Here is a 13111-nt window from a genome sequence, read left to right on the forward strand (position 1 = left end):
TTTTTTTTTTTTGATAAAATGTAAAAATGTATTATTATTAATTTTTTTATTATTATTTGTTTGTTTGGTCATGTGCATATATTATGTATAATATCTAGTATATCTCACACTATATATCACAGTATGACACGAATATTTGATTATTATACAATTTCAGTTTTGATTAATTTGTTATTAATTATTAAACTATTTATAAAAGATGACAGTGTTTGCGTTAATTACAATTACATTTTCCCAAATAATTAGAATAAAGTTTAAAAACTAATTTTGGTTTTTCATAAACTCGCGATTCTCATCCGAGACTAGAGTTCCAACAGTCAATATCTAATTATTTAATCCTTTGATTAGCAGTAGTTAATTTAACTGATCATAATAATTTTCCAAGAAAAAATTTATTTGTAGTCGATCAGTGTACTCCAATACCGGAAATACCGGAATAATTTGTAAAAGTTAACGGTAACCTATATCTATTCTGTTTTTTTATTAGATCTAAAAAAATGAGAATTTTCTGCTTGACAATTTTTATACAAATTAATTATAAATAATTGTCGTTATCATTTGAAACATTATTACCGACAACCACGATTAACGATGAAATATAGGTATATCTTACGTCGCGCGTACCTATAAGAATGAGGCTTTAAGGAACAACTATAACAAGTATATAGCCATGCAATCTTATCACACACAATAATTTATAGGTTTAATGTTTAATTTTCCGTGCTCATTGTGAAATATTATACGATACGATAAAACGTGCATAGTTCACCGAACGCTTTTCATTTACAAATGATTTCACATAGGTGGTGGTAAGTGGTTCCTTTCAGATTTGGGTAGTTCTTAAGCAAGGGAGTAGCCACTAGCCATGGTATGTATTTGTAATATTGTTACTAAAACGATTTTAAATATTTTGAACGGATGTCCACATCGATACTATCATTGATTCTCATTCACATTTATCGGTTATACCTAATTATTATGATCTGATTTCAGGAATCGAATAACAGTTACATAATTAGTATTTTAAATTTTAATATGTCTATCTATAATATCTTTTATAGATTTAGGGTGTTCCGTGAGGATATACCCATTAGCTGTAAAGTGGGACTCGCCACCTTAACAAATATTGGGTTTTTGCCCTTTTTATCTATAAACTAAAAAAGGTGGGTAAGTGGATGTCGCTCTGCTATACAGTAGGTTACAAGTGGGTCACTATATAATGGATAGTATTAAATTTGAATTCAATGATATAATATCACTGTATAAGAAAAACGATTCTGAGCGGAGATGGTTTGCCAGTCTTGGTATTAGACATAGGTACCTATTATAGGTATACTTATCTATAGTATTAAAAAAAAAATTGACCTATAATAGGTATCAATAATAAATTTCAAATTAATCATATCACAATATTCATTAGGTAACGCGTTATACATCAACAAGAAACCGTGGTACTATCATAGATATATAATAGTATACTTTAGAAGTTTCAAGTACCCACAAATAATATTATACAATCACAACAAAATAACTAAAATAGTTATTCCAGGTTTTTTAATATGTAATTTCGTCCAAATTTGAACTTAAAATGACTATAAAAATAAACTGTGCTTATGTATTTCTTAGAATTTTTGGTAACAGAATTAAATATTTACGTGGAATCTATTGTTTTAAATTTTCAATCTTTAGATATAAAAGTTGAACATTTTATAAATTTTTAACTACAAAATAATTATTCAATTTTAAATTTGATAAATGTTGTCAAAATTTCAACTTCAAATGCTTATAAAAAATAATTGTGCCTATGTATTTTTAATATTTTTCAACTGCTATTGTAACAATGTATCAGGAGCCTTGTATTAATTTTTTACACTTTTTGGCCCAATAGATAAAACTTTATTGATATTTATAGAAAAAAAAACGAAAAAAATTGAAAACTTACAATGTCCGTAAACAGCTCAAAAAGAGTTAAATTATTTTCAAAATTTTATCGTATATAGAAAATCCTAATATAAACATTCAGTGAAATTTTCTAATATCTACAGTTATTTGTTATTTAATTACAATAAAATAAGAATTTTGTCACATGAGAAATCGAGCGAATATCAAATGTTGTAAAAATATGAATTTCAAAGCTCATAAAAATTTAATTTGAGTTTCTTATAGACATTTTTTTTTTTGATAAAGGTAGATTATCCTATAAGGAATCTTGTATTACATTTTAAAATCTTAGTTCTAAAAAGAAAAATTTTTACGAATTATTAACTCAAAATAATTTGCTAATTTTCGTGATTTTTACCTATTTTGTCAATTTTTGAACTTTAAATTCTAATAAAAAAAAACTGGAACTAAGGATTTTTAATATTTTTCAAATGTCATTGTACCAATATAGTAGGAGCCTTGTATTAAATTTTCAAGTATTTTTACTCAAAAAATAAAGTTTTATTGACATTCATAGAAAAAAAACTAATTAAATTGGAAACTGAAATTGTCCGTAAACAGCTCGAAACAAATCAAAATATTTTTAAAATTTTATCATGTATAGAAAATGGAAATATAACTAACTATTGAAAATTTCATGTATCTACAGTCATTCGTTTTAAAGTTACACCAAAAACCAAAATCGATTTTCTCGAAAACAGCTTTTGCGTAAAAATTCCCGTTTTTCCTTAATTTTTCTTTTGTTTTTCCCGGCGCTTTTGAAAACTATTAAAAAAAAAAAAACACATCATTGTAAAATCAATACATTCATCGTTCCACTCAGAATCTAAAAAAGTATTAAGAACCATGAGTTTAATGAAAGTAAAATGTCGAAAAGTCAAAAATGACAGATTTATGATTTATTTATTATCTCAGGAGATATCGCAATGTGTAGGTAAATCCTCGCTGGACACTCTGTATATAAAATGGATGTTTGTCTATCCGTCTGCTTGTTAGTTAGTGACTTAAATGCTACTGGACTTTTTTCAATAAAAAAATATCAATAGATTTCTTGAGACTTGATAGGTTATTTTTTCAACCCCTATAAAAGTTGTTAGAAGATGGCTCACATTTGAATTTAATTACGGTTCATGAAAATCGAATATTGTTTTGCTTATTTGAATCAATGATATTACAGCTGATTATATTACAATTTAATTAGTAGAAATATTGCATATTCATTATACCTATACTTTTATAAATGATAAAAAACATAAGATCTTAAAATCAAGTAGGTACATTATGAACACAATTACAAATATTACTTTTACGGTTTGCAATCATGATTTGCTTTCTTAATTCTGGACATATTTTGTGTGTAAACACAAAGACGAATACCAATATCAATGTTAACGATATTGGATTTACGTCGGCTTTTAAGCATTCGTTAACTCTATCTTCGTTTTTTTTTTGTGTTTACATTAAAAATATGTATAGGAAAATCATTAAATTAATCATTGTAATTGTGTTTGTGTTATAAATTTCAACTGAATAACAAAACGGGAAACAATAGAAAGATTGATTAATTTCGACTCGGGTAATCGTAATACAGCTAGTCACATTAGACAATTCGGAGCTTGAACGTGGTCAATAATATTTTTTTATGTAGGTATACCCACGTCCAACGTGGTTGATATTTTTTCAATAATAACAAAACAGAATTGCACATCAAAGTTTAAAAAAATGATTTCCAACCATCGTTTATATTCTACAATTTTTAGAATGCGATGTAGGTAATGCCACGTAGTTTTTATTTTATTTTTTCATACTTGAGACGAGTTACCACCCAAATGCGTGTACTCGAGCTCTGCGTGTTCTTTAAACGTTTATTATTTTAACATTAATTCACTGACATTGGTTTATACTTTATAAACGTTTGTGTCTAAGCTTTTGGTTTTGTGTTAAATGTTTTAAATTGTGCATTCGGAAAGCTCGTGCCTAAACCTAAATAACCTAAAACCTTAACATAACCTATAGAGAATATATTATTATGTAAGGTTAGCATTTACAATTAATTTTCATTGAAAATACCGTTTGAAATAACAAATTCTGAAACAATATGATTAGGTTTTATTAGTTAACGATAATCTGTAAATAGCCACAATGTAAGTTGGTACCTAATGAAAACAGTGTAGTTACATCAAATGCTGAGAATATAATTTTCACAGTTTTGACCAAACCGTTTAGAATAATCTTTCAAGTGTATTATATTGATTTCAATTATGTACATATTCTTTTAATAATTGTAAATCCTTCCCTAATTGTAAGTTTTAAATTATTATAGTTATTAATAAATTATATTGGGTATTTAATATTAAATTAGAAATTTCTTAATCGGCGTAATCGTCACCGATGTAAAGTAATGTTTAGGTAAAAGTACCTATATAATCAACTCAGCTAAATATATTCTGGACACTTCCAACCTATAATATTTATTTGTAAATGGATTATAAAATATTATATATTTTTAAGTTTACTAGTCCGTTGTTAAAATATGAACACGCATCGTGTTTGTCTAAGCCTTAGCGTTGTTTTTTATTCATATCGGTGTTACCCATTATTGTTAAACAATAAAATGTAATCACAATAGTGAATCTTTATTGTTCCACTATTAAAGTGCCTATAAGTGACTATATAGTGTTTTATTTAGTCGAATGCCATAATGCATATAATCAAAATGATAAAAATTCGTATCGCCAGGTTGACTGGTCGATTTATTATCTGGACGAATCGATAGTGTTATTTAGCAGATATATTTAGTTAACTATTACCCACACGCGTGCCAATCATTCAATATGGTTTAGAGCTGTGGCCTGCGGGATGTCGCCCTAAACACCCCTAGATTTATTGTGCAAATTCACATCAGATTTGTAACGTTAAACTGTAATTATATTAATGTTACGTTTTTGTATGAAGTTTTCAAATATTTTTTAAATTAATAAAAAGACATCGGAAAAATAATGCTTGCGTTGTTATTTTTAATTTTACCAACATAAACATAATTTTTTTCAACACTCGTCAAATCCGATTCACAGGTAACGTAGGTACCTACTTACATTCTTCACGTCGAGTAGAATGTTTTTATCGTAGAGAGTCGTTGTTGAGTTCATATATTATATTTTGTAAATATGTTTGAATTCCATTGTATATAATTATAATTTAAAAAGTATTTAAAATCAACTAGTTAAATTAACTGACATTTTAATTTATCGTTTTTTTTATTTAAATTAGAACAAACTGTGTTGCTTATAAAATTATAACCATCAAAGGAGTATTTATGTTTTGAATTAATAAAATGTGTAGTGTAATATAGTGTTATAATTTTAAATGGTTTGTTTTATTAGGTATACATTAAGTACCTGCTTACGAATTTATTGGTTTATGATAATGAAACTGCGCATTATTGATAAGTGATAACAATTTAGATTTATACTAAGTATATAATTCTAATATATTATGATTTTAGAAATCTATCTTAGTTTAACCATTTTGTATTTCAATGTGTTAATAATTTGCAATAGAAAACTATTAGGTACTTACTACTTACTGTTATTAAATCGCTTAATTGTTGGAATATTGGAAAAGTAATGTACCAAGGTATCTGTTTCCAGTTTTAATTGTGTAGCAACATATCGACTATTATAATATACGTTTACAGAAAAAAATTGTTGACTAATGATAATATTATCTTATGGTTCGGAATTTGTATTCACGATATGTGCTGTCACTTTCGGCCGTGACCGTGAGACCCTCCCACTCCCCCCATTATACACCCTGGCATCAAAGCTCGGAAACTTTATGATTTTAATATAATGTTTATGTTTTTGGATACCTTTATGGCTATTTTTTTTTTACCTATTTTACTTAACAGTGCAGTTTATTAAAAGACAATATCTAAGATTCCAAAGCCTACATAAAGTATAATATGATATCTTGATCAAAACCCAACCATTAAAAAAAAACCACTTAACGAAAAAAGTCAGCCTATCAAAGTAGGTACCTACTACCTAGTGATATCTTCTACATTGTGATAGATAGTAGATAGGTACCTACTTGGGTATCTGTGCCAGGCGTGTCAACAATGCACAATGCGTCAATTTAGAAACTGGCCATGTGTTAAGCAAATAAGCAATACTAATATAAGACTAAAAGAGCATTGTCATTCATGAAAATAGGAATGAAGTGAGGTTATGTACTAAAGAAAGAGTAGACTTGACCATAATAGTGTTGTAGATATCACTACTTTGCAGTTTGTTAGTACAAAGTTACAACAATAGATAACAACATTTTGAATTATTGAATAAAAATATATTAAAATAATATGAAATTATGTTAACTGTCTTAGTTTGGATAGTATTCGTTAAGATTCGTAAAAAAAACAACAGTAATTTTTTGCGTTTAAAACAAAATCTTATTGAAACTGAGATATAGATTATCGATTACTCGTATTATGTTATTGGTGTATCATACACGTCCATGGTCCATGTCACCGTATTTAATATAATACTCACTAATGCATTAAATTGTTAAAACACGCAATGCGCAAACGACCAATTAAATGTTTTACATGGAGGATTAATGATACGTAAAGAACAAATGTTGATATTCTTAACTTGGTCGGAGTATTATAAAGGTAGATAGGTATTAAGTACATGTATTATTTTTCCACAGGTAAAAATAAATTCAGTAAGTACTTAAAAACTTTGTATCTAAAATGATAAGATCAGATAATAGTTGTCTTAGTGGGTTAAAGGAACTTAAATAAACTTATTGTTTCCTTAACAACATTAAAAATAAATTTTAAAAACCTGGGTTGACACACGTTTTAAGAAGTTGAGGTATCGGTGCATAATACTCAACGGTCTCCATTAAAAGTAATTTTATTAAATAGCAAGCCTAGATTTTCGTAAGACCTGCTCGGAAAAAAATAATTGGTTCCTCTAACCATTTAAATGATTTCCTTGACCATAATCACAGGTTAAAATAGGGAAAATCTATTTGAATAGTCACAAGTACTAAATACATTTAGTTGAATTTGCAGTTGCTTGTGGTCAAGTGGCTAACTTTGTAGACTGTTAATGTCACTACCTATGCTTACTTGCTGAACACTCGAGTGCCAGGCTCATAGTTTTCTATGATTGAAAAGGATATTGATATGAAATATGTTTGGTCATTATTAACTAGAAACTACAATTTTAAATAGTCCCCAGTTTTTTAATTACATTACTCTATAGAAGTAAATACCACAGTGCTGAATATGTGACCTCATCTTGTAAGTTGTAGTAGTTTCAGCTGTAAAAGTTTGAACTGAAAACTACTGGAATTGATATCAGAAATAATTGTGCAATATATTGATATTTTTTCTATAAAAAACATACTTTGTATAATATATGGGTACTTAATTTAATACTTATTTGATGTTTTTTTTTAAATATATCTGAACTAAAAAGACAGAATGATTACATATGTTTTGGTATAATATAATATTTCAAGAAACTTTTCACGAATTATTAAGCATACTATAATATGTAATATATTAATATGTATACTATACTATAGGTACATAAATAAGTGAATATATTTATTATTCTATATCACAATTAGATAATAACGTCCATGGGTGGTCAATTTGTCATCAACGTCACTAGAACCATCTTCTAAAACTGTGAATTAACTAGATAATAAATAAAAATAAATCACATTTAATACGAGATCAGGTGTGCCGAGTGAAATACAAATTAAACCCATAATAGAAGTTGAGATTTCTTTTGAATAATTTCGTTTTATATCTTACCACTTAAATAAATACACACGAACAGACACTAACGGGAACGTGAGAGCTTCCAGTGCATATACTCACGTGTTGCACGTGTATCAAGATCATAACCGGAAACGGTAAGCGTGTATGATAAATAGTATATAGAAATATTTTTGTGGCAGCTGAAACGGTGCCTTTTAGACGCGTAGGTATCATATCGATCTAGATTTTAACGAAGATCGTTTCCTGCTTGTATTTAATTTTTGTGTTGTTTGTCCACGTTGCGAGGATTTACATCCTTCGGTGGTGGCCAACGTGTTACCAACGTGAACTGTATTGTTATAACCGTTACCTTGATTCAAAAGTGTTCAACAATGGTAGCCGAATCTCAACACAGCGACCATAGGTGTGTTCAGACTTTGGTGGCTGAGAGGGCACAACAAATTTTTAAATTGTGAGACCTATCTATCATTTTCCCATCCATCATACAAGGTAAAAAACATACAAATCGTAAAGCTATTAACTAATCAGTAATAAATATTTTGAGTTTCTGACAAAATTTAAATTACCTACTTTAACAAGTCGTAAAATATCTAAACACATTTTTGAAATGATAACTAATAAAAATTACAATTAATCAAAATCTATAAGTACTGCAGGGTACACACCACACGACTTTTTTTTTATCCTTGCATGATTTTGCTGGGGGGCACAGTCTGCCAGGGGGAGGGGGGGCAGTGCCCACTCGGTCCCTCCTGTAAACACGCCTACAACCGTGACACCATTAGATCGTCCAAGCAATGCAGCAAGTTGAAGTCGTTGAGATAACTGCAGTTGGTGACGGAATGTTCAGATTAATTTGTGTAATCATTACCCACATGACCAAGCAGTTTCCTGCCAAATACTATGTGCCCACCATATAAGTGATAACAAACTTTTATATTAATTGTAAATCTGCAGCTGTAAACAATAAACAATCAAGGCTATGCAGTTGAAGTAGGTGCAATAAGTTACTATACAGTAAATACGTTGATACAGTTTTTATTGTAATCAGTGTTTATAGTGTATCAATAACATAAGTTTGTAAAATTATATGTATTATAATATTAATATTATAACAATGAAAGTACAACGACAACGGGGTGGTAGGTACGTAACTCAACTGGCCGCCTATATTTTATTATTTATTTATGTATATCCAGAAGTCGTGCTGTAACACCCATTAATGCAGGAAAAGTTGATAGATTCTTGAGAAGAAAAAAAGTAATTTAAATAAAATTTATCACGTGAAATAGAAGGGCAACAAATTAACGAGTAGAATTTGTAGCCAGTGTGTAACATGGATAAGTTGACTATAACAGCTCAGTAAAAAAATATTTGTGCTTGCTTCGACAGTATATATGATACAATTGGAACGACTGATCTTTAGATATACAAATCATCGCAGGAAAAAGATGTTTTTGGAGAAGAAGGTTTATTCAAGAAAGTTATCGAGATATTCGAATAAGAGTTGTTGTAAACTTGATGATTATTAATCGGGTAATGTATGATTTTATCGTTGGTGATTTTTCTTATAGTTTACCTATCTGGCTATCTATTGGCTATATTCATAATTCTAATGATTAATGATTACGATTATTTAATGACACAGATTGCCTACCTAAGTGACTAAGTTGTACCTACGTAAATCGATTGTTGTTTTGAGGTGACTGACTTGCTAGACACTCAAACATGGCCTCTGAATGAATCTATATGTTCACTAGATTTCGTTTATTTACTCTCACATTAATTTCATATTAGACAGAACCACAACAAAGCTGGATTGAGCTAGTTTAATATTTTTGTGTGCAGTAAAGGCTCACAACCCGTTATAGTTGAGCGTTATACTTGAGCGAATCTCTAAGGAAGAGTTGCTGATCGTCCATAATTATATCGTAGGAAGACAATAAGCTGAATGTGTAGTTTGTAGAAATGGTGTATCAACATCAATTAAGTTTAGGAATGTGTTTCCCATTGTTTGAACCCCATCGATGACTCATTCATAAAGGTCTTTGACCCCCTCATTGGAACATTCACGTGAATATATTTGGAAATCATCCCATACTAATGGAAATCTAGAGACAAAGCGAGGTGTTTTGACTACCATCATGAAGTCATCTGATCCAGTAGGTGCGTTTGGACCAATGCTACTATGAAGTATGAGCCAAGTCATTCAACAAGACTTAGGTATGATCTCTTGGATTAGAACATACCGCTTCCATCAGCCCTAGTAATGCTTGACGTCAGTTCTTGTCCGAGTTGCCATCACTAACAAATATTGCAATTGTTCGTCAAATCAACTCATGGTATTGGCCGAGGTTTCTCAATAACGATACGCCAGATCGTGTATCCACGTCTAATTAATTTGTTGAGTGAAGTTCATAATATATATAAATTTTCTCATGTGCAAAACCAAAGTTGCACTATTGAAGAAAAGTGAGATACATGTGACTTTCATTGTAACTGCTGAATGTTTCGGTTAGAATTATGTGCCACTTTGTTATTTGCCCAAATTGTACAACGTCTTCATGTAAGACTCATGCTCATTGTAAACATATCTATAGTACACGACTGACCCGACTCATATATATATTTCCGACTCATGCGTACACCACAGACCAAAGAGTTACAACATTTTTGTAATACATTTTAAAGCCTAAATAGTAAATACAATATGCCCAGATTGCACTAGGCATAGGCGCAAATAGGGTGCTGGGGAGGCTTAGCCCCTCTTAGATTTCTATAGCCACCTCCAAAAAACTTATGATTGCACCACTATAATTTAAAAGCATCATAAAAATTCATAAAAGAGTATCAAGAATAGACCTGATCTACAGACCCATCCCCCGTCCCCAAATTTCAAACACAATTTACGCCACTGGCACTAGGTCACGTGTCTCCTCTACGGAAAACCCTGCTGATCCCTCGTTTCCAGAGTTATTACTAGCTGAATCCATTGTTTCTGGTTTGTTGGCCGTTATATTGGTAAGGACCATCGTTTTTACGTCTTCGAGTAAGCCAGTTACCAGAATCACCTTTTTGAACACCTTGTATACGTATATAATTTGTATATATAATATTAGATTTTAGACATGTACTTAATTTTAATATAAATAGTACCAAGTAGATACCTATTGTATTTATATAATAATATATCTTTTGACGACTTTTACATGTGTAATTAAATTGTAATATTTTTTGTAATTGGTTAAAATAATAGTGGCACGAATGCTCGATATAGTTTTAAACATTTATCAATTAACAATTATCACTCTAGAAAAGTCTAACTGTAAACCTAATACCAACGATCGCCAATTAATTGAAAAAAAATGCATAAATTGGAAACGTCTTAACTCCTTAATTACCAGTGAAAATTGAAATAGACTATATGAAACTAATGACGCTGATTCTGCCATTGAGGAATTTAATTTATCAATTAATAGACTTATTTTATCTTCCTCTAGTAGGTACTTTATTAAACAATGAATATAAAAACAAAAATAAAAAAATCAAGCAATGAATTACAAAAGGGCTTATCACTTCAATTAGAAATAGAAAAAAACTATAAAATAAATTACGTAAACAACCATTTAATACTATTCTTAAACAAAAATATACAAATTATAGAAATGTACCTATTAAATAATTTAATCAAATTGGCTAGGAATCTCTATTATGAAAATCGCATTAATCTTGCTGGTAATAACTCTAAAAAAGTGTGGAATCTAATCAAAGATGCAGCTGGAATTAAAAAAAATAATAAAATAATAGTTTCTAATATTTTAGACAATGATGGTACTAAATTAACCGATAAAAAAAACATTGTGCAACAGTTTAATACTTTCTTCTCTAATGTTGGGGCTGATATATCTATGAATATTAAAAATGGTAATTTTAATAAAGTTCCGTTTCATGAACTAAATAAAAACTGTTTCATCTCTAACTCAATTTTTTTTTAAGACCATTTGAATCATCTGAAATTGTCAATTTATTTAATAAATGCAAAAATGTTAACTCTTTTTGTAATAACTCTTTAACAAATACTGTTTTAAAAATGACGGCCAATTCTATTTCTCTCCCTCTATCTTTTTTATTCAACATTTGCATTAATAAGGGTGAATATCCTAGTTCATTTAAAGAAACAATTGTTATTCCAATTTATAAAAAAGGTGACAGAAATAAATGTTTTAACTATCGACCTATAAGTCTAACTCTTACTATAGCCAAATTATTTGAAAAATGACTAAAGATTAGGATTGTTGAATTTTTGGATAAGCATAAATTTTTTCATAAGAACTAATTTGGCTTTAGGAGCAATATGTCAACTAGCAATGTTTTATATTACACTACCAAATTTATTTATGATAATGTTGATGATAAACAGAATGTATAATTGGTATTTTTCTTGACATAAAAAAAGCATTTGATTCGGTTGACCATGATATATTACTAAAAAAATTATTCTTATGTGGTATTCGAGGTGTTACTTATAACTTAATTAAATCCTACCTAAAAAGAAGGGCACAAAGAGTGAAAATTGATAATACATTGAGTGATTGTGCTAACATAAATTACTCAATACCACAGGACACAGGGTACTGTACTTGGACCGTTATTGTTCATAATTTATATTAATGGCCTTCTCAATCTGTCCACACAGGCTAAACTTATCTGCTTTGCTGACGATACAGTTATTTTAGTAAATAATCGTAACATTAATGATTTATTTAAAACAGCTGAGAATTGTTTTCCAATGGTTAAAATGCTTAAGGATTACATAGCTGTTCCAAGCCATGATTATTCTAGCCGACTAAAATTGAAATCCAATTAAATGTCATTATACCAAAAATTAGAACTGTTTTTGGACAGCAATGTCCTCAATTCAAGTTTGTAAAATTTTGTTGTGATCATAATTTAAATGTAAATAATTTCAAAAGTTACTTAAGTTATAAAAATTATGTTAATACTCTGTTTTTGTAATTTTTCTTGTTTTTGTTTTTATTTAGTCTATCTGTTATCTGCATTTTTTTTTCTTACGTTAAAATTTGTATCTAACCTTACTAATTACGTTCGTTGTGAACTCTCTCCTCTAGCACAGCCATTGGCTTTTGAGGAGATCCATCATTTTTTAAACTTCAGCTTAGGCTAATACTAATTGTAAACTTGTTTGATGGAAATAAACTTATTATTATTATAAAATAAAGCGATTTTATAAAATATATAAGTTTCAATGTTTATTTGCACCTTGCTGAACTTATCAATTCAATGATATTTATTTTGTGTCACAAAATAAACACTTTTAATTATCACACATATACATTTGTAACTTATCAT

This window comes from Acyrthosiphon pisum, chromosome A1 (assembly GCF_005508785.2).
Source record: "Acyrthosiphon pisum isolate AL4f chromosome A1, pea_aphid_22Mar2018_4r6ur, whole genome shotgun sequence".
Lineage (NCBI taxonomy): Eukaryota > Metazoa > Arthropoda > Insecta > Hemiptera > Aphididae > Acyrthosiphon > Acyrthosiphon pisum.